This window comes from Misgurnus anguillicaudatus, chromosome 11 (assembly GCF_027580225.2).
Source record: "Misgurnus anguillicaudatus chromosome 11, ASM2758022v2, whole genome shotgun sequence".
Taxonomy (NCBI): domain Eukaryota; kingdom Metazoa; phylum Chordata; class Actinopteri; order Cypriniformes; family Cobitidae; genus Misgurnus; species Misgurnus anguillicaudatus.
Window position 1 is genome coordinate 29,617,611 of NC_073347.2, and position 21,297 is coordinate 29,638,907.

The 21,297-nt window shown below is 38.0% G+C and overlaps 1 long non-coding RNA gene across 1 annotated transcript in view; it reads left to right on the forward strand.

Annotated features, from left to right (window-relative positions):
* Positions 1–282: 282 nt before the first annotated feature.
* Positions 283–21,297, forward strand: part of LOC141368824 (uncharacterized) — a 110,264-nt gene continuing 89,249 nt past the window's right edge. The window contains exon 1 of the long non-coding RNA XR_012372209.1: positions 283–446. This is a non-coding gene — a long non-coding RNA (uncharacterized lncRNA). The remainder of the gene's footprint in view (positions 447–21,297) is intronic.

The window sequence follows — 21,297 nt, forward strand, 5'->3', positions numbered from 1 at the left end:
GATATCCCAAGACAGGCGGTCTTGTTTTGCATACTGTAGGTGCTGCATTGACTTGTATGAAATCCTGGCCCTCAGGAAACGTGTCAGGGGGATTGATGACAGGGGCGGGTCTCGCTCTTTTCCCGTTGTCACGGCACCAGTCGTAATGTATTTTTGTCTGGGCCTCGTGAGAGGGGAGCGGGGGGGGCGGTGGGTGTGGTTTAAGACCCAGGACCTCCACGCAAGCCAAGCTCTTATTTCCTCATGCCCTGATTTTCTGAGCCGAGCCGTCAGGGGAAAAAATGTAAATAATGTATGGGGGAAGTGAAAGCAGCTCTGTGGTGGCCATACTAACACGCTAGACAGGAAAAAACAGTGGAGCGTAAATCCAGCAGCGAGAGGAAGCAAAACTGGAACACTGTGCTGTGTTAGCGGTGTTGAGAGTTACACAATGGGATTGAGGTCTGGTTAGTGAAAGATCTGAAATGTTGGCTCAAGCTGGCAATATCTGTGATGTTTATACTTGGGGCAAGACGTTTTTCAAAAACTGCTAACAAGTAAGGCCACACGCGATATCGTCAAAACCGACATTGCGGTATTTTGCTTTTCCCTGCGCTTTTGTATTGCGGTATCAGATTACTTGTACAGCTCCAATCTCTGATTTTAACCTTTGGTAAAGTACAACAAATGATCATTTAAATAATGCAGCTTAGTTACAGTATGTTTTCCTGCAGCTTAATGTGTAGATCATTGCATTAGCAGCACAAAAGTTGTTGGTTTGATCCCAGGCAACACACACTGCCACTCGGAAAACTTTAGCAACCGCATATACCGTCCTAGTAACCGCAAAACAACACGTTTAAGCCACTCCGAAAACCTCAGGAACCGCTATAGTAACCACATAGCAACACGTTTAAGCCACTCTGAAAACTTTAGCAACCGGATAAACAGTTATAGTTACCGCATAACAACATGTTTTAGCCACTTATAAAACCTTAGCAACTGCATAAACAGTCCTAGTAACTGCAAAGCCACACGTTTAAGCCACTCGGAAAACATTGCAACCGAATAAAACATCCTAGTAACCGCATTACAACACGTTTAAGCCACTCTAAAAAACTTAGCAACCGCAATAACCGTTATAGTAACCGCATAGCAACACATTTAAGCTACTCTGAAAATCTTAGCAACCTAATCATCCTAGCAACCGCATAAACCGTCTTGGTAATCGCATATCAACATGTTTAAGCCACTCGGAAAACCTTAGCAACCACATACAACATCCTAGTAACCGCGTAGCCACATGTTTAAGCAACTCGGAAAACCTTAGCAACCGAACAAAACATCCTAGTAACCGCATAGCAACACGTTTAAGACACTATGAAAACCTTAGCAACCGCATAAAACATCCTAGTAACCGCTAAGCAACACGTTTAAGACACTATGAAAACCTTAGCAACCGCATAAAACATCCTAGTAACCGCTAAGCAACACGTTTAAGCCACTCAGAAAACCTTAGCAACCACATAAACCGTCCTAGTAACTGCATAACGACACGTTTAAGCCACTCTGAAAACCTTACCAACCGCATAAACCGTCCTATTTATCGCATAGCGACACGTTTAAGCCACCCAGAAAACCTTATCAACTGCATAAACTGTCCTAGTAACCGCATAGCAACCCGTTTAAGCCACTAGGAAAACCTTAGCAACCGCATAAACCGTCCTAGTTATCGCATAGCCACACGTTTAAGCCACTCGGAAAACCTTAGCAACCGCATAAACCATCCTAGCAACCCCATAGCAACACGTTTAAGTCACTCAGAAAACTTTATAGCAACCGCATAAAACATCCTAGCAACCGCATAGCAACACGTTTAAGCCACTCAGAAAACTTAATAGCAACCGCATAAACCATCCTGGCAACCGCATAGCAACACGCTTAAGCCACTCGGAAATAGTTAGCAACTGCATAAACGTCCTAGTAACCACATAGCAACACTTTGAAACCACTCGGAAAACCTTAGCAACCACATAAAACGTCCTAGTAACTGCACAGCTACACGTTGAAGCCACTCGGAAAACCTTAGCAACAGCAAACAACATCACATAATCAACATAATTAACTCCATAGCAACCCCCTGCCAACCACACACAGCATCTTAGCAACTGCATAGCAACGGGCTTTAAACCTCTCTGAAAAACCCTAGATTCTGATCTAGTTTGAATATATCCAATAATAATTTTTCGTAGTACTTTTTTGTGGGCAGGTCAGGGTGTGAAACCTTAGGAAGGCAAACACTTTTCGAATGTGTTTCGGGGAGTCATTATTCAATCTCAAGGCAGCGGATGGGTAATGTTATCGTCAACAATGAGCTCTCTTTTCCTGCTCGCTCTGTCTCATGAAGGGATGAGAGCATGTGATCGCCGGCGTGTAGTTTTAGATTTCAGCTGCTGTTGGAGTCGAGCGATCAGAGAGACACTGAAGACTGCTGAATGGATGAATGGACGATCTGTTAGCTCATGAATGCGGAGCTCTGTCAGAAACACCCCATCCGCTCCACACTATCTGACCATTGTAAGACCGTTGATCGATGCAGACGTACACGTTAACCCCAGATAGGCGGTGCTTGCAGAAAACAAGTTTGCTTTGATCTGTGTTTTCTGAAATTGTATCTTGGGCTACAGTTCGCAAAGCAAGAGAAAATAAATATTCTTATTGATGATTGCTCTTAATCTCTCACAACATGCAAAAACATCTAAAAAATCTCATGAGAATTCATCCGCAGTGTTGGGGGTAACGCATTACAAGTAACATGCATTACATAATAATATTACTTTTCTGAAGTAACGAGTAAAGTAATGCTGCATTATTTTATTAATGTACACAGTAATATTTTAGTTAATATTTAGGTAATATTTAAAGTAATGCGAGTTACTTTTCAGTTTAATTAATTTGATTAAAGCAACACTAAAGAGTTTTTGCTCTTTGCTCCCCCTACAGGTTAGAAGCGTAATTGTCCATTACCACTGTCGTAAATACTGCAGCATAGCTTGCCCTGATTGGATTGTAGGTCTGCCGTAAAGCAAGTTTTTGTAGTTTTCACTCGAACTACAGGGCCGCGACCTGACAGTTGGAAACTTCTTTAGTGCGGTTTTAGCCGATAGAGGGCTGCAAAGCGAATGTGAAAGTGCCGTTCACCCTGTTTCGAGTGGAAAATGACGTTTTTGGAAATGTTATTTTAAGGTAAAAAAAACTCTTTGGTGTTGCTTTAAAAAAAAGAATAATGTACAGAAATAAACTGAACGTAGTCACGTAGAATTACACACTCTATGTGTGCGCACCTGAGCAGTAGTTTTGTTGAGTCAGAAACGGAGATAGCAGGCCAGAGCTTGACATTTTTGCGATGGAAGTATGCAATTTCTGAATGCAGAACTTCTCAGTCATAAAAAACTCCTGCAAGGCCTAAAAGAGATCAAGGCTTACCCTATTAAGAAAAAGTAACGCAAAAGTAACTTAAAAGTAACATAAGCATCACTTTCCATGAAAAGTAACTAAGTAACGCAATTAGTAACTTAATATTGTAATGCATTACTTTTATATGTAACTTTCCCCAACACTGTTCATACGTATTTTACTAGTTGGCTAATTTGTATGAATTCGTACAAAGTGAATCTTTCAAAAACTTACGATTATTAGAAAAAAATAACAGCAATAAAACCTCACCCCTAAAGTTAGCAAAAGCAAATCGTACAAAACGTTCAAATGTGGTTCCATGAATCAATGCGAATTAGCTTTTAACCAATTTTTTTAAACCAAGTTTTAACCAATTTTTGTGTGTGCTTTATTGTAGATTTACGCGTTTTGTCATGAGCTAACCAATACGCGCACTGTAAAAAAATGCAACATGGAGTTAAAACAACTTGGTTTTGCCAGTTGAATACAACCTACTTTTTTAAGTTTTGACTTTTAAAAATTGACTTAAAAATTGTATAACTTATTTAATTTGTTAAGTTAACTGCTTATTTAGATTTTTTACAGATGTGTTCATTAAATGTGAATCGAGTTGCAATTTGTTAGCTACATGCTGTCATCTGTAGTTTGCGATCATAGACTGTAAAAAAAAAATGGACGACGCCCATTCGCTCTCTTCCATTGGTGAAAAGTGAAGCCGCCAGTGTCCCGATATGGCGCTGACGTCTTGGGTCTTGAGTCTGCGCAGTAGCGTTTTCGGGACCAGTCCTGCGCAGTAATGAGCAGGAAGTAAAGCCGCAAAATCAAGGCCCGCCCTCGCAGAACGGCATATCACAGCTGTCAATCATGACGTGACACCACCTTTTTATAGCATTAAATAACTAACTAAAAACAAACTTATATTACAAACAAACACTTGTATTTACATAAGCGTGATAAAAACTACAGAAACCAGCTTCGGAAAAAGGATAATTGAAGTGTAAATAAATTGTTTAGTTGGTGTCAAGTCCCATTGAATAGCATGGGGGAGGCGGGTTTATGACCTATACTTGGACCAGTCACTGGGGGACTTTTCAGGGCTTGTGCGGCACACTTGTTTGCGATCCAAATCAGTCACTTTGTTTTATTTTAGTGATGGGCCGTAGACAGAAAAGTTGCTCAGTAGGTTAAGTTTGTGATTCCCATTCGCAAATATCCTGAATGAAAAGTCTGTTGGAGTTAAATATGGAGGCCACCCTCGTGTTTTGCATCATGATTTCCGGCTTCCAGCAATGTTTCATGGCTTTTGCTTGTGTGGTGAGCGGTTTTTCTCTGATGTTATCGGTATAGATCGTTATTCTTCTTTATCCTTCTCATGGAGGACAGAAATAAGATTGTTTTTCATAGTCTCTGATGCATTCTGAAGGCCTGTTTCCGTGCCGAAGGGCCGTGACCTTATGCGTACAGAGCAAAGCAACCCACATGTTTTGTTGACAGATGCACTAAACTCGGCCTCTCTCCACTTTGTCTCTCCCACACACTTTCAAAGCTGCTTGGAAGGCACATACTTGCTCCACGCGTATCGCTTTATTCAAAGAGATCAAGGCGGAAATCTTGTGGCGCGGCCCACTGTTTGACCTCAATGTCACTTGAGCACATCTGTAACTAACTATTGCTGCGAATCTCTTGTGTAAGTTTGACCTTTCAACAGCTGCGGCCTCGGCACATCACAGCTCTGATGTTTCTCTAACTGTCTGTCTGCTGTTCAGACCACACAATGTACAATATTTAGGAACATTTGCATCTTTACTTTAACAATGAATAGGTTTCCAACACTAAATCGCAACATTTGGGATGCGGTTGCGATTATTAGTTATACAATACACCATATTTTCTGTTAGGTTTTATAGGGGTGTAAATCAGACAGTTCATTACAATACCGATTTTCTCTGCCAACGATTATTTATAATTAATAATATGTATTGCTAAGGACTTAAAGGTGTCTATCTTGGCCAAATATTGTCCTATCCTAACAAACCATACATCCATGGAAAGCTTATTTAAGATGTATAAAAGCTTATTTAAGATGTATAAATCTAAAAAAAAAATTACCATTAAAAGTAAATGATTTTAAGGTCACACTTGTAGTGATCCTAATGTAAATGGGTTTGGAACAGATATGTAGTATTACATTATTTTATATTCAATATACAGTCACAAAAGATTATTAGGAACACCATACTAATACTGTGTTTGACCACCCTTTCGCCTTCAGAACTGCCTTAATTCTATGTGACATTGATTCAACAAGGTGCTGAAAGCATTCTTTAGAAATGTTGGCCCATATTAATAGGATAGCATCTTGCAGTTGAGGGAGATTTGTGGGATGCACATCCAGGGCACGAAGCTCCCGTTCCACCACATCCCAAAGATGCTCTATTGGGTTGAGATCTGGTGACTGTGGGGGCCATTTTAGTACAGTGAACTCGTTGTCATGTTCAAGAAACCAATTTGAAATGATTCGAGCTTTGTGACATGGTGCATTATCCATCAGAGGATGGGTACATGGTGGTCATAAAGGGATGGACATGGTCACAAACAATGCTTAGGTAGGCCGTTGCATTTAATTGATGCCCAGTTGGCACTAACGGGCCTAAAGTGTGCCAAGAAAACATCCCCCACACCATTATACCACCACCACCTCCAGCCTGCACAGTGGTAACAAGGCATGATGAATCCATGTTCTCATTCTGTTTATGCCAAATTCTGACTCTACCATCTCAATGTCTCAACAGAAATGAAGACTCATCAGATCAGGCAACATGTTTCCAGTCTTTAACTGTCCAATTTTGGTGAGCTTGTGCAAATTGTAGCCTCTTCTTCCTATTTGTAGTGGAGATGAGTGGTACCCGGTGGGATCTTCTGCTGTTGTAGCTCATCCGCCTCAAGGTTGTGCGTGTTGTGGCTTCACAAATGCTTTGCTGCATACCTCGGTTGTAACGAGTGGTTATTTCAATCAAAGTTGTTCTTCTATCAGCTTGAATCAGTCGGCCCATTCTCCTCTGACCTCTAGCATCAACACTGCCCACTGGACTGCCGCATACTGGATGTTTTTCCATTTTCACACCATTCTTTGTAAACCCTAGAAATGGTTGTGCGTGAAATCCCAGTAACTGAGCAGATTGTGAAATACTCAGATCGACCCGTCTGGCACCAACAACCATGACATGCTCAAAATTGCTACATCACTTTTCTTTCCCATTCTGACATTCAGTTTGGAGTTCAGGAGACCAGGACCACACCCCTAGATTCATTGAAGCAACTGCCATGTGATTGGTTGATTAGATAATTGCATTAATGAGAAATTGAACAGATGTTTCTAATAATCTTTTAGGTGTGTGTATATTTTATACATATCACCATTTCTGAGAGTTTATCTTTGAAATCTAAATGTGTGAAGTTATTAACAGCATCTCAATATTTACATGTATATTATTTATATGTAACGTGGAGCAGGGACGTGCACAGACATTTTGAGGGGCAGGGGCTCAAGTGAAATAAAGGGCACCTTTCATAATTATGTATATTTTTTTCTTTTTTTTTTAAACAAAAAGTATATATATATTAACACAATTCTGACTTCCTTTTTTTAAAAAAAAAAAAAAAGCTAATTAATTTTATCCTTCTCAAACTCACGCAATTGTTTAATTTTCAAAAGATGTCTACAAAATAATCAGTTCACACAGACACCATGGTCTCCTTAGTAGTCTAGGTTTATAGAGCAGCAAAGGAAGCCATTACACAATGTGCATGTTTTGAAAACATTAAGTTACACATTAATTACAAATTTGTTAAAATGCTAAAAACAAAGTTGCTATATCATATGTCATATCATAAATGCTATATCATATGCTAGCGGTTAGCTGATTAGTTGTTAGTTGTTACTCAAAATGTATTTTTGTCTGATAAGGGCTCAAAATATAAGGTCTAATGTGAGCTTCTGGCATGAGCCTCAGAGCAGAGCAATCAGAGCAGAGCTCAACATCATGACCCTTTCAAATAGGGCAAAAATAGACCATTTAATTAAAATGACAAATTCTAGGGTTGTAAATAGACATGTAAAAACGTTTCTGGATAATTTTTGCACTTAATAAAGCAACATACCTTCTATGTAATTGTCAAAGAACAATTTAACACATTTTGACAACACATCCTATGGCACCTTTAATCTTAGGTTTCATATTTATTAGGGTTACACATGTCAGAAACAACAAATATAGATTAGGCCTATTTTATTTGTATTTTATATTTTACTTTTTTGTGATGTCCGTGAAAATTCAGACTGGGCAAGTAAAATGCTGAACCATCAGATTTCTTCCCAATCTACTCCAGCACTCCAGTATAACACATACTTATTTAACAGACCTTACTAAAAACGCAAACCAAAAAGCTTACTACTGTAGTTAGCAATTATTTTATTGTTTGTGCTTTATTATTTTATGAGCAGTCTGTTTAAACTACATACACTTATTATTAGGGATGCTCCGATCAGGATTTTTGCAGGCCGATACCGATCACCGATTTGTTGTCTTCGTGATCGGCCGATACCATTGCCGATACCGATTTTTTAAGCTGATATGCAAGCTCTTTGATGACTGTAACTTTTAACATTTTTTCTAGATAAAGTAATACCACAGATGTTGCCTTTGTTATATTACTTGCAGTAATTAGGTATATTATTGTTTTAATGGAGAATCAAATAACTTAGCACAACAAATATTTCTTCTGCAAAGAGAAATTTAATATGCCTTTAATAAGGCTTATATCTGTAAAAACAAGTGAAAATAAAACACTTCACAGTCTTTACTGTATGAATTAAATATACACGCATTCATATGACGTACAACAGTTCTTTAGTGAAGAGCAGAGAGTGATTTTATTGAGAGATGAATTAGGTTACTGTAGCTTTAAGACTTGACAGAGATCGCTCTGTTCACGTGCACTGATGACAGGCTGCTGTGTGTGTGCGCGGCGGGTGTATGCAGACGAGATCAGCTGTGAGGAAAATCAAAGTTTAAACGCTCAAAACTTTAAAACGCATGCAAATAATAAACTTTTGACATGATGATGCAATTGTCCGCGATAGATATGTGTTGTATACGCTGTTTGATGGGGATGTGAAAACGGGTCGCGCTGTTAGGACCGGACCGCGTCCTCATAGAAAATACACATATCTGTAAAGGCAAAGAGAGAAATGCAAATCTGCACATCGCTCATGAGCCACGGGTTATAAAAATGCTCTCACTGCGTAAAAATTGTCTCTAACTTCAGCCGCATTGAGGAGCCATATGATGACAAAAGTAAACAGAAAGATCGGTTCACGAGATCTGCAAATTTAACGAGGACCGATCGAGTCATTTAATGCCGTTATCGGCCGATACCGATCTGCGGCCGATCGATCGGAGCATCCCTACTTATTATTTTATGAGCAGTCTGTTTAAACTACATACACTAAGTTACTGCACTGTTACAAGTTTGCAACTCTTCAGGTTAATATGGGATTGCCATGGAAAACAATGTACCTGAATCATTATGTGTAACAACGTCTCCCATATTTTGTGCATAAAACTGTTAATATAAGAATGCTTTCTTCCTCACACACTTACCGGTAGCTGCCTGCATAATCATGCACATGATCGCGTCTTCAGGCTGAGCTTTGGCGCTTGAAGCGCGAATGATGCAGCACGAGTGTGGACAAGCCAATCAAAAAGCGAAGTAAGTTAGAGAGGCGGGACTAAGGAAAGGTAAAGCCAATCATATTAGCGATGTGAATTTTGGAGGCGGGACTCATCTGTTAACCGTTTGTGTGCCACAAATAGCGCTATTTTTCTTTATATAAGAGTTCAAATCTCATTTAAATGATTCCTGAATAAATGAATGTTAAATTAAATAAGCAACACGTAAAACACACAAGAAACAGACAGACATCAGTTGTTATTTGAATAAAGATAATATATTTTTTTTTAAAGCACCCCAGGAAAAAAAGGGCACTTTCTCTCCAGGAATAAAAAGGGCAGGTGCTCAAGCCCCCTTTTATGTCTATGTGTGCACGTGCCTGACGTGGAGGATATGGGCTGCAGTATGGGCTTTGAGTCTGTTAGAGATTTGTTGTTATTGTCATGTGACCTGTGTAAACAGATTTAAAACAGAGGTTTTCGGAAAGCCGCTCTTGCTGTTGGAATGGGATATGAATGTCTGAGTAGAAAACCTGAGCTCTTCCTCTGCTGCAACCTTGTTGTCCTCTTATGATCCATTAAATTAGGTCAGAGAAGACAACTTTAGTTTGCTGGAGGAAGTGACTGAACTTTACACTCAATTGATTTCGACTGAAACTGAGTTGTGTGAGCATTTTAAGTGTTTCACCCATCTTGAATGGCATAGAAGCCAAGGACAGGAAGTAATGATGTAATTTCCTTTGAGATGTGGCTTTATGGATGACATCATCTGTTCAGCCTTGTGGTAAAGCCGATCGGTGATGTCTGATGTGTTAGAGCTGATACTCTTAGTGTGTCCATGATATTATATTTCCATCTGAGTCTTAAAGCGTAGGCACAGTTAACATATAAAAGACTTCAGGAAGGAATCAGATTTTAAAAATGCTGTTGTTTTTGGAAAAGATTTATTAGTTTTATTAGTCATTCATTCTTTTTATTTTTTTTATTTCTGTTGGGTTTATTAGCACAGATCTGCGGAATATGTAAGTTAGGTTAATTTTTACTTAAGATTGGACTTTTTGGTTGGTTTATTTCTTTGACCTTTAATGACATTAAGGTAACACTATACCAATAAGGTTTTATTTGTTAACAAGTAGTTAATGCATTAGCTAACATGAACTAACAATGAACAATACTTCTACATCATTAATTAATTCTAATTAATTTACTAACACTTTTATCAAACCAAACCAGGCATTGTAACTGTAAACATTAATGAATGCACCATGAACTAACAGGTATTGACATTAACTAACAAGAATTAATACATGCTGAAAATGTTAATAAATGCATTTACTTATGTTTACTAATACAACCTTAGTGAAAAGTGTTACCAATTTCATAATTGTTAACATGCAAATAAAATTCGGAATCAATTATTATTTTTAATGTTTTTTCATTGTGACCTTATTTTCAGCACAAAAATTATATATATATATATATATATATATATATATATATATATATATATATATATATATATATATATATATATATATATATATATATATATATTGCTTTACGATAAAATAATTAGTAGGAAAATATCCCAAGATGTCTTGAAAATAAAGTCAGACATTTATATCCTAAAAAGTAGGTTTAATATAAACAATCCTTTAAGCGTAATATTTCTTACTCTTACATATGAGCCCGAAATGTTGTTTTGTGAGAATTGTCAGATAAAAAATCCTCCCAACACATGGAAAGATGAAACTGGCTCTTGCAAGGACTTCAAGCGATGCCGGCGTGGCCTATAAACTGATCTATTATTTATTTTCTGAATTGTTGCTAATACAAATAAATGTGAATTAAAATGTTACACTCCACTTTTTTTGAAAATAGGTAAATTTTCCAGCTCTCCTAGAGTTAAACATCTGACTTTTACCATTTTGGAATCCATTCAGCTGATCTCCGGGTCTGGCGGTACTACTTTTAGCATAGCTTAGCATAATCCATTGAATCTGATTAGACCATTAGCATCGTGCTCAAAAATTACCAGAGTTTTGATATTTTTCCTATTTAAAACTTGACTCTTCTGTAGTTACATCGTGTACTTAGACCGACTGAAAATTTAAAGTTACCAGGGGGACTATTTTCGGGCGCTGCATAATATCATTGCACCTGCTGCAGCCATGGTACGGCAACAAAGTCCTTGATTATTACGCAAGAATGAGAGTATAGTTCATAGTCGTATCGGCCTAGAAAACTTTGAATTTTCCGTCAGTCTTAGTACACGATGTGACTACAGAAGAGTAAAGTTTTAAATAGGAAAATGTTGAAACTCTCTGGTCAATTTTTAAGCTATGCTAATGGTCTAATCAGATTCAATGCATTATGCTAAGGTATGCTAAAAGTGGTACCCCCAGACCCGGAGATCGGCTGAATGGATTCCAAAACTTTAAAAATCAAATGTTTAACTCTAGGGGAGCTGGAAAATGAGCATATTTTTTTAAAAAAGAGGAGTGTTCCTTTAACCTTAAGCGTGATTCTCCGAATGATTACTTGAGGAATCTTTGATAAAACTAGCATTTGTTATTTTACCACGTTCAGTATAACATCACTAAAGTACTAAACATACTTGGATTGGAGTGCTTAATTTGGACATTGTATTGCATTGTGTTGGACTGCCTGAGTTTTGAGATATGAATCATTTATGTTTTGAAGTATTAACAGATATGGACTGCATACAAAGTGAATGGAGTGTATTTATAGTCATTAGGGTTCTCTTTAAACATTTCTGCTATAACATGTGTTCATATTCAGGTACACTCTTAAAAATAAAGGTGCATCACAATGCCATCGAATAACCATTTTTGGCTGTATGGTTCCATAAAGAACTTAAAAAATTGGGTAAATAGCACCTAAAAGGATTTAACCCCAAGTCAATATTTATATATCCCTTCTTATTGTGAGATTCTGGGCTGTTCTTATCATCCTGTGTGGATTTATTTTTTGCCATAATCAGTGCACTTTGCATTGTTGCCTACATAATGTAAAAAATGCTTGAAAGTATGTGTGTAAGGTTTGGTAATTAAATATTTCTTGCATTACTGCCTATTACTTATGCACTAACATATACCCTGAACCTAATTATTGTTTTACTGTAATTCTTCATTTTGCAATCTGTAACAGTTCCCTTGTGGATCATGCCCGGCACTAAGACATCATTCCAACATTCCGTGTTTGTGAATCCGGTCGTCATGGCGACCGGGCTAAATGTGGCCACTGGTACCATGTTGCCAAGTAACAGCTGAGTTATGCGTTGATTGAAGCAGCGATGTCTGCATGTGAAAGAGGTGAATATGAAGAGACGGTAAAAAAATCCCAGTGGGAATGACTTTTATCTTTAGCATTTTCACATCAGTCAATGTTACTCATTTTGAGAGGAATGCACGATTTTCCTTATGACTTATTTGCACGACATAAGGCTCTTGCATTAGGCTCGCCGTTTCTTTTCTCTCTCTATTCTATTCTCTGCAATCATGTGCCAAAACATCAGAAAATATGTGCGAGCTCTGATCCATCACATGATCTGTTTGGTTCGAGGGGAATTTGAAACAACCATTGTATTGTGTTATCACAGAAATAGCTTTTGCTGGGGAAAACACCTGCGAGAGTGAAGTTAGATGATGAAATCCACGTGGGACACCGCATGGTTTCATAATCTATTTCACACTGTGTATGTGTGTTTGTGTGACCTCATGAGAGGCAGACAGCCCAGAAATTCTGACATGATTCATTCCACAGCGATGATTTATCTTCTTTTAGGAGTTTGAGAGACATTTGCTTCATATCTCGCCAGGGTACAAGAGATGTCCATGTTTCAAATGCCTGGGTTTGTAATTTAGAGTAACTGGGAGGCTGCTTGACAGTAATAACACATTCAGATGTTCGATTTTGAAGATTTTTGGAAGAGAGCAGACGTCACACAGTGTTGGAGTTGAGTGTTGAACATCCTTTTCAGATTTGTTAACTTTAAAGGTGCTGTGAGTTCTTGAAAGGCCTTGTTGCTAGTTTGTTACTACAATAGTTTGTTATAATCCCAGCCTATATGATGTTTATATATATCAATATTTATATATGAACAGCTCAGATGCAGAAGCCGCTAAACCCCACCTCCGTCAAAAATGAGATGATGATATTGACAGAATGCTTTCTGCATGTATTATACTTTCATCAAATACTTTAGCTTCAAATCTGCTTAATACCGGCTTCAGCCCATTCAGAAATTTGTTGGCAGAATGGGTTAAACACCATGGCTGCGTTTGAAATCGCATACTGTGACAGTAGGAACGAAATTAGATAAAGTACCTTCTCATCGACCATTAAAACAGTAGGTACTATGAATATGAATATTATGAATGAATTTGGATGTACTACGTCCACCATATTGATACATCACGTGACGTACATCGTCATAACAGCAAGTTAGTCGTTAACTGTAATGACGTTAAACAAGTGCAATTTAACCACAAGGGACAGCTGTATGCATGTATTTGCATTTGAAAAACGCGTTACCGCTTCCATGCATTTTTTTAATAGAATAAGGCCCCTCCGTCGTCGTCTTCGTTGGATAACTCCTCTCTTTAAGCAGTTACAAGAGTTTTTTTACCCGGTTAAAGGAAGTTTGTGAATTTTACCTTTATTCAGAAATGTTTGGTTCAGTTTCTTCATTTTATTTAGAGATTTTGCAGATGTTTACAATGTCATGTCTAGATTAGAGGTTTTTGCCAAAAGCTTGCATTAACTTAAGGGTTTTGCAGCAAAAGACAGTCAAATTTGTTAAATACCAAAGAAATAACCAAAGTAACATTTGTGAAAAAGAGTTTACTCACGGTGTTGAGACGAGGTTAGTATATCACGTGATCTACATAAATGCAACATGTAGAACATCTTTGTATAGAAACATCAGGTAAGGAGCGGTTATGCTTATTTGTATTTTTGTTTTGTGAGTGAGCGTAGTTAGTTGCCGTTTACGCTGAAGATTTATTTCCTTGTTTTATTTTCTTTAGATTAGTTTTGGTAGGTGGTAGGTGTTTTTGTTTTATTAATTTCTTTGCTTTAAAGCGCCGCTCACGTCTCACACTGTTGAGTTTATTTTCTTTGTATTGCACATTGTATATGAAGAGTTTCGTTGCAAAACGAGATAAATCCATTTTTTAACATTTTTGTCAAAACATGTTTATTATTATGTTATCATTTTATTATTTTGTTTTATGGTGCTACTTAGCTGTATTTGTTAAGTTGTGAAGGTTTAAGTCAAAACAAACCAACTGCAGTTGAATTGAAATTAATAGGAATGCACAACCAAAAAACAAGATTTCTGAACAATTATAAAAATGGTGGTTATCTCGTTTTGCAACGAAACTCTTCATATAGTTTAAGTGTGATCTTGATGTACATTGTTCTCTCCGTAAAAACGGAAGCAAAATATTACTGAGCAAATACAACTGAAAACTGAATTCTTCACTAAAGTTTTCTAAAAAGCATTTTCTGTCTTTGTTTCATTCATTACTCCACACACACCAATATCAATGCCTATTCAAATGTCTTTATTTTTCTGTGTTTGTTACCTAATTCCCTAGACAATAACAACAGCCAAATAGGTAATCGTAACAGGCATTTCAATTAGAGATGCAGCGATTTAAAATGTTTCTACCGATAGCCGATTATTCAGACTGATATCTGTTGATACCGATAGTTTGGTGGTTATTAACTTGCATTAAAGGTGTGGTAAATTTGACCTATTCATAGATGAATAATAAGAATTCTGTATATGCTAATGACATATCGTGAGTCTTAAACACAATTGTTTCCTCCTTCTTATGTAAACCTTATGCATCCAAAAGACCGCTGGAAAACAGGCCAATCTCAATAACACCAACTGTGATGTTACAGTCGTGATGTACGCCAATCAGAACAGAGTTCAACATTATTATTCATGACCCTTTTAAATAAGGTAATAATAGACCCTTTCATTCTGGGAACAAATCCTAGGGACATGTAAAACCATTTTTGGATATTTTTTGCACTTTATAAAGCCACATACCTTCTATGTAGATATCAGAGAACAATTTAACACATTATTTTAATGCATTCTTTGGCACCTTTAACTGAATTCTGAAGATTCAGTGTTTTGAATGTTATACATTTATAAAATGACTGTTTAATATTGACCATTCAACTAGTGTTGTTTATTTACATTTTGTATACACGGAGCTGTTCTCTTTCGATCAGTACCGATTTTTGGCCGATGTATCGGTGCATCTCTATTTTCAATTACTGACTAATGACCTTTTTATTGCGATTAAAGTAAAATACTGAACCTATACATAAGAGTCTGATAAAAATGCTCATTTGTTTATAAAAACATATCAGGCACACTTAGAGGGTTTTGCATCCAAACTCTTTGCATGTGTATAAAACCGTATGTCTGCCAATCACTAGAGAAGTAATATAAAACCGTTCCTCCACAAGCAGCACAATTTGAGTTTTTGTTCACATCCACAGGCGCAGAAAAAATTGCTTATTTAAAATAAACTCTAAAATCATTGCTGAGAGTCAACTTGCGTTTTGTGGTAGCTGTACCCTGCTTGCTTAATGCTGAAAGCAGCACATTTAAACCTTACACGTGCAAATATTTACAATGCACATTTCAGTCCCAAGAAAAGCTGAATAATGCCTCTCACGATGCCTGTTCATTCTGCACGACGTGCCAACCCCAGAGAAGAGAAAGAACAATATAAGCATTCATGAGCCTTCCACCTTTTCCACAAACCAACAGATTGATTCCAGATCTCAATGTAGAGGTTGATTTGTAGCCAAGCAGTAAGGGAGAGAATCTGGGCAGACTGAACTGCATTTACATTCATGCATTCGGTTGGCGCTTTTACAAGAACACTTGCGTTACATTCAATCCATACGCTTTTTTAATCAGTGTGTTACTTTTGCATTGCTAAAGGGTGCAACACACGGATGTAAGATGATGTGCAATACAGTTTACCATTTTATAATAAACACTGCTGTATTTTAAATAGTAAAGCACAGTTTGAACATAAAAGCACCTTTATGACTTATTCTCATGTTTTGATCAACATAATGAACGACATGCATGCAGACTGGGCTTTATATAACTGCATGGTTGCCATTGGCGATTGTGCAATGCGGCGCTGTGCTGATGTAAACAGAGCGAACTCATGACTCCAGGAGACTCCACAGCCATGAGCTTTGATGCAGATGGCCTACTTTCATAAATCAGTGTGTTATGGAGGGGGAGAAGCAGAACAAGGCTCAAATTGATGTTCCCAGCACAGCTGCAGGCATCAGCTGACTCCCCCCTCATATTTATCTGCTTAAACTGTGACCTTTTTGTTCCTGTTGGTGCACAGAACCGGCACAGCTTACAGTGGCCTCGCTTTGACTCGATCCCCCTCCCTCTATCATGTCAATCAAAGCTCAGCGTGAGTGCCAAACTCCGCCCCTCAGCGGCTCCGTGTCAACACTTTTGCTGATGTATTGGCTGTTATTTACTTTCACTTCTTGTATTTCCTCCACATGTGACTTCTTTTCGTATTCTTGCAATGCAGTACATTTTATTTGTTATGATGTCAAATAAATAATTATTTTTAAATAATTTCATTACAGTACTTTGGTTTGAGAGGATGTTGGATTTTTTTTTATCTTTGAACTCTTTCAGGTTTTCCTTCATTGAATCTGTTTGAAATGTTTTCAAACAAAATATGCCACCAGTACTAGTTTTATTAGTAATGAGTTCATATTAAACAATAGTCTTTAATAATATCACTACAACTAAGACATCATTTTTCAGAAAGTTAAACAACAGGTCAAACATTAGCAGTTTTAGCAAATGACTTCTGGTGTGTTGTGCTACTATTTATTTTTGTCATACTCATTCGAAAGGATTCAGTCCTGTTTGATAAGTTTACAGAAATCTGTATTACATTACAGCATCAACATTTCATGCCCTAAAAATGTATTTAAAGGAAAACACCACTGTTTTTCAATATTTTACCTCAACTTGGACAAATTAATACATACCTATCTTTTTTCAACGCGTTCACTTAATATTTGTACTGCGTGTCGTGAATGTGTTAGCATTTAGCTTAGCACCATTTATTGCTTAGGATCCAAACAGGATTTAGAATTTAGAAGCCACCAAACACTTCCATGTTTTCCCTATTTAAAGACTGCAAACTAAAGGGCGATTTATAGTCGTGCGTAAGTTCTACGCAATAGCTACGGCGTAGGCTATCCGTAGCCTGTGCGTAGCTCTGCGTAGCCTGACGTGCACCTCGCAAAAAATTTAACAGCGCGTCAGTTCTACGCGGACTGCAAGCGCTGTGATTGGTTCACCAGAACCCCTCCCGTAAGGTAAAAAAACTGCGTCATAGGTATTTCCGTTTGCGATGGTGAAAACATAGATGAGCCAACAAAAGTCGCTGTTTGTTTACATCCATCATTGCTGGTCTTCTCAAATCATACACAAGTTGCTGTTTCTTCTTCGTTTGTGGGTTTAACTTGCCAAGCTTCTTCTTCTCTGACGGTCGCGCTGCTACTGTGGTTACACGCGTGGATACTGCCTACCAGCGGTTTGTGCGTGTGTTTGCACATCGACGCGGAGGACGACGCAAAAGTATAAATGAAAACCGACGCGAACCTACGCTGTCGCAGCTACGCCGTAGGACCTACGCACAACTATAACGAGCCCTTAAGTGCTCTTGCGCCGTACAATATAGTTCCGCTTAAAAAATCGCCACGTTTTATTTTGTGCCACCATACTTACACCTGTAACTACTCATTTAAATAGGGAAAACATGGAAGTGTTTGGTGGCTTCTAAATTTATCCCTGTTTGGATCCTAAGAAATGAATGGAGCTGGGCTAAATGCTAACACATTCATGACACGCTATACAAAGATTAAGTGAAAGCATAGTAGAAAGATAGGTATGTATTCATTCATCTAAGTTGAGGTAAGAACATAGTAAAATATTGAGAAATGGTGGTGTTTTCTTTTAAGACGCTTAAATTAGCTGATAGTCCATCCCCACTGGCCAGTGGCTTAGTTTCGCTCATCCTCCATAGATTTTATTGTTTTTGTGTAAATAATAGTGTCATTGCTAATATTTAGTTGCAGATTGTCTTTTTGAAAGTCATATTGTAATGATTTCGTATATGGATGACTTTCATTAAAGGGATAAAGCAGCCAGACTTTTTATCATGTGTTCTGTGGGAGTTAAGTCAAATGGGTTTGTAGCATCATGATGATGAGTAAACGATGGCAGTATTTTATTTTTGGTGAATTATTTGTTGATCCATTGTTGCATAACAGAAAGACAAAGTGCACATCTCATTTTATAGATGTTTAAGTGTACACACAAGTGTATAACAAACCTGGGTGAAAAGCCTTAAAAACAATTTTGATCCCATGAAGTCTGAGGTGAAAAACAGAATTGCTAACATCTACCGCCAGTGCAAACCATAGATATGTATAATGAAGGCTAGATGTCTTACGGCAGATTCTGTAACGTCATCACCAGTGGCCATCTTGTCTCGGTCAGCTCGCTAAAGGGCTTGTTATAGTTGTGCGTAGGTCCTACGGCGTAGGTTCCGCGTCGGTTTTCGTTTATACTTTTGCGTCGTCATCCGCGTCGAGTTAACCCACAAATGAAGAAGAAACAGCAACTTGTTGTGTATAATTTAAGAAGACCAGCAATGATGGAAGTAAATAAACAATGAATTTTGATGCAGTTTGAGTTCAATCACTCCTCAACTTGGCTCATCTTTGTTTTCACCGTCACAAATGGAAATACATATTACGCAGTTTTTTTACCTGATGGGCCAATAACAGTGCTTGCATTCCGCGTAGTTAAACATTTTGCGAGGTGCACGTCAGGCTGTGCAGAGCTACGCACAGGCTACGGATATCCTACACCGTAGCTACGGCGTAGAACTTACGCACGACTATAAATCGGGCTTTACTCATAGTATTTGTTTTTAATGTAATTTTAAATAACCATAACTTGCTCAATTTTCTACCGATTTTCAAATGGTTTTGTTTCTTACAAACATTATAAACGTGGCTATAATTCTGGATGCTTGTTTCATGAACATTATTCATAAGTATGCAGTGTCATAGGTGCGTCTCTAACGTTTATAACAAACCAAACTGTTTGAAAATCGGTAGAAAATTGAGCAAGTTATGGTTATTTAAAAGTACACACACCATAAAATAAACACAATGCCATGAGTGAACGAGCTGACTGAGACAAGATGGCTGCCAGGTGCAGACGTCGGCAAGACATCTTACCTTTATTATACATGTCTATGGTGCAAACCATAATTTTGGCGTTAAATTACGACTGCCGGGAATTACTAAAGACATGAAGTGGATAATAAGCGCTTTAAAGATGTGGTCTAGTTATTTATGCTACTGACCTTATTGCATATGCATTTGCAGGAGTTTCCTTTAAAAAAAGTATTTTGGTGATTTAGGCAATGCAATTTACTAAGATTTGCGCCATTATTTTACGCCGATAAAGCATGTCTTAAACAACTTTGCCACAGAATGGCTGCAATTATTGCTGCTAGGAGGAGGCATCGCAGAGTTCAGCGAGCGCATCGTAGAAGGGAGGAGATTTTCCACATCAATTTATTTTGAATGCCAGAGAAACATATTCAAAAATATTGGTTGCCAAGCTACGTTATTTTTAAATTGCTGGAGGAAATGAAAGAGGATTCACTAGCAGAAGTCACACAATACCAGGTGCTTCAAAACTTCTTGTAACCCTACATTTGTTGTCCCACGGTTCAAATAAAAATGAGCTGTGTTATTTTTAGTAAATTACCCGCAGATATTTCTCCTCCCATCAGGGCTTTTTTGGAATTGCGGAATATGTGTGTGTGTGTGTGTTTGTATGTATTAGCATCTTCAGTTTTGCTTATAGATTTTGTGGTTTCTACTACGGAGGAACAGCACATCTCTAATGTCAACCTCATGACTAACTTAACCCACATCACTATTCTCTGGGCTTGTACCTAAAATGGAAACACTTCCCCTTTAAGAGTCAAGCACAGGGTTATGAGGTCAGGAGAGAATGCATTCACAGTCTGAATCATCACTCATCCTGTATGTGACTCATGTATGCACGCTTGACTCATGAGCTTGAATAAAGTAAACAAGTGCATGCTTGCCGACATCATGCTGACACTGACCTGTTTGCATACAGACTGAGTATGCAAAACCCATCTGTAGCCTGCTTTGATCCAGGCCGTATTTTAATGCGTGTGCACAGGGAGGTGTAGTGCAATCCATGCTGGATGTTTTATTGTATTTTTGCACAGTAAATCGACTGGGCTGCTCACTAGACTGAATGGAAATCCACCCAGAGGGAGTGGGGCGGCGGATCTCTGCATCAGCAGATGTGAGAGTCCTGTCATGTGTAATCCAACCGCAGTACTGAGCATGCTCCGTGTGGCCCTGCATTTACTGACTGAGACACGGTCACACTGTCTGCCCACTTAATCACACTTGATGGAAAAACACATTAACCCTTTATTCTACACTACAGTACTTTGCTACCCTTACATTTATATTTATGCATTTGGCGGACTATTACAGAAACAGAAGAAGGTTATTAAACTATTTTTCAGATTTAATAATGCATGGGTGGATGAATAATGTGAGATGTTCATTACGTTAAGGTGTATGAGAAGTTGCCTGGGTGACTTGGACATTCACGTTTGACATTCTGCATTCAAGAAGATTCCTCGGCTTATGAGAATTCCCTGGTTTCCATGACAGAGATGTTTGTTAACTAGTGAATTTTAAGCTGCTGGGAAAATGATTTGAAATAAAGATGAGTGAACCTCTATGACCGTTAACCTTTTCCTCATTGATATGAAGCATGATGTTGAATGATGTTTAATTAAGGGCACATTATGCAAAATCCACTTTTACGAGGTGTTTGGACATAAATATGTGTTGGCAGTGTTTGAACACAACAACCCTACAATGAATAAAATCCATCCTTTACTTCTTTTTTAATTCCCATTAACTCTTTCCGTGCCATTGA